Raw genomic sequence first — 6000 nt, 5'->3', positions numbered from 1 at the left:
AGTTCATTTTGCCACAGTTGTGCCAGCCACTGTGCCATTGCCTGCAATGACCCTGAATTTTTAGAAAAAAAATGTTGAATTGTGGAAAAAAACTGCTTCAAAAATGCTTTAAATTGCACTTTGCTCATTGCACTACTACTAATACTATATAGTACACAAATGATGGTATTTCCCTGTGTCTTGTGAAAAGTCACATATAGGGGCCCATTTATCAATGTACGATTGAGTCGGAATACAAAAAATGTGTTTTTTTTTCTCTAATTTTTAGGACTATGCATATTTTCTACGATATTTCCGTTAATTTGCGCAACTTTTTCGTACTTTGCACGACAATTTGTGCAACAAAATCGGATTTGTTGCAATGAGTACGAAAGTTTCGGAAATTCATTCAAGCTTCAGAGTGCATTGAAGTGTCAAAGTCAGAAAGGGTTTTGCGCTGTTTAAGTGCCTCTTCATACATATAAACTGTTTAAACATGTCAATTAGTCAAAAGACAAATAATAGTGTAATAATTAAAAGGGGACTATCGTGAATGGGAATCTGCTTAATTTGCCTCAGTTCTCACACTGACTTAAAGTTCAACCCCCACCTGCACATCTTACCTTTCTGCTAAAACGTGGAAAAGACTTGTAGACTTGTAGTTAAACAATAACTTTAGGGCATCCACTTGCACATTCCCATAAAGATAGAATTTGACTTTTGTATTACTTATAATGTAGTCAGTTTATATGTACACAAGTTAATCGATAACAGAAAATATATAGTCAAGCCACTGAATTATAGTGTTTGTGCAAAGTTTTCCCATGTTTTGCCTATTAAATGTCTGTCACAATTTGGCCTCTCCCCAAGGCACATGGGCTGGGCACAAACCCCTGTATTAGAATAAATGCTACACACTGACCAGGTGGGCCTGATTAGACTCAGCTGGCCAATCAGGAAGCCTGAAAGCTTGGCTGGTCAGTCTACAGGATACCTCTGACTGAGAGATACACACTGAGAGGTGTCTGTGAATCCGGCATACAGGAGTCTACGTGTCTGCAGTTGCATGTGCAGAAGTCTGTAATATTACTGCAATTGATATGTCACTGGTATGGAGGAAGTCTCTTTTATACACTCTTTTGTTATACTTGTATCTGGCTATTGAATTAAGATTTGTATTTGCATGTGTAAATTGCAGGTTGGTGAGTGGCAGCTGATCTAAGCCCACTGGTGAGCAGTACACAACTCAAATGCAAAAGAGCCTAAAGTGCTATGGATATAAACAATAATAAGCTGCTTTAGTGTTATATGTACAAACACAGCTTCATCAGCACCCAGCCCAGCTCCATTCCTTTACTTTGTACATGTTTACTATTGAGGGGCGTGGTCTTATGACATGCCACAGCAAATCAGCTTTCATTCTGCTTACACAGACCAGGGAGCCAGAGATTCTGGAGTGTGGGGGATGGGAGGCTGCTGCAATAATTAGCCATAACTTTGTAATGGTGCAACATTTTTAAAAGCTTTAAATTGTCAAAATGTTTGTCTAGACTTTTTATATTTTCGATATTAAAAACACTTCTCATGATTGTTACCCTTTAATTACTTTGCCAGATATTTCATCAAAATGTTTAGATATAAGGAAATACTTTTAGAAATGTGTTGGGTTCTTTTTTTTTTTATTTAGAAGCAGTGGCCCCTTGTAATGTGCCCCTAATTAATGTGTAAATTTTGCGCAAGAAGAAAATCACACTTTGGTAAACATTTTCGCTTTAACCGACCTAATCATCGCATTTCTGTAACTAATGTGCTTAATTAGAAACAGATGGATGGACATCTGTTAAATGGTACCTTTCTTGCATGAACATTTATTGTAGACTATCTTTAATAACTTTTTCATTTTGGGACTATGCTAACTATGAAGCTATGTTAACCAGGTGCATATCAAGTTGGGTAATAGGAAAACACTGAAATAACTATATAATTTATACTGTATATACAGTACTTCTTAACTGGTCAATACAAGTTTGTATAAAACACAATGTGAAAAAAATGCTGGATTTGGTACAATTTGGCTAGTATTTATGCAAGATTCATATTAGGCCAAATCCTGCTTTCATTACAGCTATATTTCACTTTCACAACATTTGTTTTGATTTTTATCAACATATAGGGACCCATTTATCAAAGTACGATCGCTTCCGTATACAAAAAAAATCATATTTTTATGTGCATGTGCTGTGCATGTTTTTTGCGACTTTTTAGTTAATTTGCAATGATTTGTGCAAAAAAATCGTATTTGTCGTGCCAAGTACGAAAGTTTCAGATTCATTCAAGCTTCGGCATGTATCAGAAACAAAAGTGCTGTGATTACATTAATAAATCTATGATCTTTTATCTTCTGACTCATTAAAAAGTTACACATTGCAAACCTGCCTTGGTAGTATAAAAGGCCACATGCTTTATTTCAGATCTGGTGCTTCAGTGATCTGTGACGATGTGTCAGCGATACAATCATTTCTTTTCCAATCAAATCTCCAGTTCCATTTTGCCCACTTTTCTTTCATTTAGTTTAAGATTGCTCACTGAGTGCTATTTCAAATCTTAAGGCTTATTTTTCATCATCAGAATTCCTTCCCACTTCAGTCTGCAGCACTGTACAGTGTCTATTCAGTATCCTTTAAATACCTTTCTTAAATAGCAAATGCAATAAGGAGATTGTAAAATTCCAGGAATGATAGATAATCACATACAATTAACACTAGTACTAGAGTTTGTCACAGTGTATTGTTCTTAAAGGAGAAGGAAAGGCTACCAAAGAGTTAATCTCAAGCTGCAGGCTTACCTTTAGTTGTCTCAGTAGTGCCCTTAAGTCTCCCCAAATTGCGACCGCTCAGATGATCAGAAGCCAAACAGGGAAAAAAAAACGCTGAGCTGGGTAAAGAGGATTCCCATAATGCATCACTCCTGTACTGAATTGGTGACCAGGACTGTTGGCGCATGCGCACATGTCCCTCTGCAGCAGCACAAGCAGGTGCGCTCCCCTTCCGTCCGGTTGTCCGCAAACATAATAGCGCGTACAGCGGCGAGCCGGGCCATTTAAAGTGGAAACAGCAAGACAGGCGAGTGCTGGTGGGGGGAGCGGGCAGCGCAAACTGTTCTCTAAATTTAATCTTGTCAGCCTGAAATATGGCAGCACATTTGTATTTTTACCAGGAAGCGGGGGGGGGGGGGGGGCGGCTAGTGGCGGCTCTGCAGCAGGACAGGCGAGTGCTGGTGGGGGAGCGGGCAGCGCAAATGGTTCTGACAGGGGGGGTGCTGGTGGCTCTGCACACTGGGGGGTGGGTGCCGGCAGGTGCGGAGAGCAGTTGGTCGCAGGATGTTGGGGACGCATGCACAGTAGAGAGGGAAAGGGTATGGGCATCCCTTTTTAAAGATGGCGACGCCGTTCACTGAAACAAGTATGTAGTAAGTGTATCTCTGTAAATCTTTCATTAGGCAAGCAAGAAATATAGCGTTTTTACACAGCAATAGCAGTACTATTTAATAGTGTGCTTAATAGATTTTGACTTTCCTTGTCCTTTAACTCACATTAATACACCACCATGAAGTATAGTGTAATTGATTATTAAGTAACTCAAGAATTTCAAGATGTCTGGCTTCAAAATATGTATTTGTATTAAGCATATTTACAACATGTTTTCAACCAAAATCTGAAACATATGCCCGGGTTGTTATTATGCTAGTAATATATAGAAAAATTACCATACCATCATAAGGCATTTAGTATGAGTGTAAATGATTTAAAATAATTTACACCAGTGATATTTTAAGTTAAAATCTCATTATTAGCATATACTAATTGGCAAAATAACTGTTGAAAAAGAATTTGCCTAAGAACAGAAAAAAGATAGGTGACAACAACAGAATTATCATTTTAGTTTAATAGGGAATTGTATATTACATTAGGTAATTTTTCTTCAATTATTTGTTTGAGCATTACTATCCCATTACAAATGAACAAATGGCCACGACCATGAATGCGATTTATGTAGTTTTATTTCTATATTTGGTTCCAATCATGTTGAAACTTAAGGCAAGATTCAAAGTTGTGTATTTGATCCTCTGGAGACTCTATCTATGTTATCCTAGACATATGTCTATGTTAGGCATATAATAAAATCAGAAAAAAACATAATAGCCTACATAAGAAACTCTTGGGAAATGGAAGAGTGAAAAAAAGGCTAATTCTAAATACATTTTTGAATCACACTATGTCTGAAGTAAGACTATTATATTTTCCAATAACCCCATCACTAAGTTCAATATAAGTGTTTCTCTTTCCATCTTTGTATCACTGTATCCTTGAAAGCATATGCTGAAGGTTTTTCCATTTTCTATTTAAACTGCTATATGAACTTCAAACTGGCAATCATCAAGATAAGAGGTCAGTTTGAAATTTTCCTAGCAGCTCAGTAATTGTTGCCATGAACAATACAAATTGCAGCTAATCATTCATAACTAATCCTAGCTGTTTGAGAAAACATAATTAATAAATGATAAGGAAATCACTGATTAGCATTAAATTGGCTTGCTTCAGCCAAGAACAATGAGGAGGTAAAATACTTGCAGTATTAGCTCATTTTCAATTTTTTTTAATGGTGTAAGGATATCATTAAGGATTAATAAACTCTGTAATGGCTGTCCTGGAGACTAGAGCCACAGATCATAGGTAGCAAAAATGCTTGTAACAGCCATTTCCTACCCACTCTTATTTCTTCCAGGAATCATATCTTGTATTAACTCATAACTCGCATTCTCGATCTTTAGTGCTTCTTTAAACTAGATCAGATAAAAATTAGAATAATTAGCCCTATCAGGAAAGTAACCACATAAAGGGGCTCATTTATCAAAGTACAGTACAATCACTTCCGAATACAAAAAAAAAGTATATTTTTTTAAAGTTTTCGTACTGTGCATATTTTTGGCAACTTTTTTGTAGTTCGCGACAAAAAACTCGACAATTTGTGCGACAAAATCGTATTTGTCATGCCGAGTACGAAAGTTTCAGATTCATTCAAGCTTCGTTATCGTGAATTTCCTTTGGCCAGGTTGGAGCTGCAGAGTGCCATTGAGTCCTAATGAAGGCTTCCAAAATCATGCACAGAAGGATCAAAGTCAGAAAGGTTTTTCCACCATTTACGATCATTCAGATACAAAAATTTTGTGACTTTTGGATCACCAATATGTTATTATCGTGACTAGTACAATTTTTTCGTGATATTTGCAATCATCAGAAATTATCGTATCTAATCCAAATTTTACCCATTTTGGGATTCAAACTTGTACTTTGATGAATCAGGCCCAAAGTGTGCTTTTTTTATTCCTTGTACTATGTAAATACATAACATAGCAGTGTTATATCTATTCCATATGTGTATATTGATTACTTGCACAATACTCATTTTTTTCAAATTTAAGTAGCTGTATTTTACTAGAGAGATTAATTGCAATATCACATTTCGGCACCTTACAATTCATGCGCTGTATTTAGAGACACTGGTGATGTTGCCTATAGCAATTAATACGCAATTTGTTAGAAAACATAAGCAAAGACCTGATTGGTTATTATGGGCAACATCACTGGTCATGTTTGTCTCCAATGTTAATAAATACCCCAAAAATTGGTTGTACAGGACCCCTGTATATCACAGATACACACATTTTTTAAAATCACACACAGCATTTTTTTATTAGTGAAGAGGAAGGGCAGGCTTTGGTGCAGAAATGTGAATGTATGCACTTTTTTGCTGAAGTCTGCCCTCTCTGTATTTTAAGGGAGTTCTGCTGTGCCAGTCATTGAACAAAGATGTCCAGGCAGAAGGAAGCAGATCAGAGTTTTCCCCCAGACTACATACATACTTCAGCAGCATCTGGTGTGACCTAGCCCTGGTAAAATACAATCTGAACTCATTTATGTGATAGGGATTAAAACTGACCCTGCCAGCTGGAAAGCTTGCT

The 6000-nt window shown here is 36.8% G+C and overlaps 1 long non-coding RNA gene across 1 annotated transcript in view; it reads left to right on the top strand.

Annotated features, from left to right (window-relative positions):
- Positions 1-985: 985 nt before the first annotated feature.
- LOC116411475 overlaps positions 986-6000 on the top strand; it is a 28721-nt gene continuing 23706 nt past the window's right edge. Inside the window, exon 1 of the long non-coding RNA XR_004223123.1 lies at positions 986-1088. This is a non-coding gene — a long non-coding RNA (uncharacterized LOC116411475). The remainder of the gene's footprint in view (positions 1089-6000) is intronic.

Source organism: Xenopus tropicalis, chromosome 6 (genome assembly GCF_000004195.4).
Source record: "Xenopus tropicalis strain Nigerian chromosome 6, UCB_Xtro_10.0, whole genome shotgun sequence".
Lineage (NCBI taxonomy): Eukaryota > Metazoa > Chordata > Amphibia > Anura > Pipidae > Xenopus > Xenopus tropicalis.
Note: the sequence above shows the minus strand (reverse complement) of the source record. Positions and strands in the feature narration are given on the sequence as shown.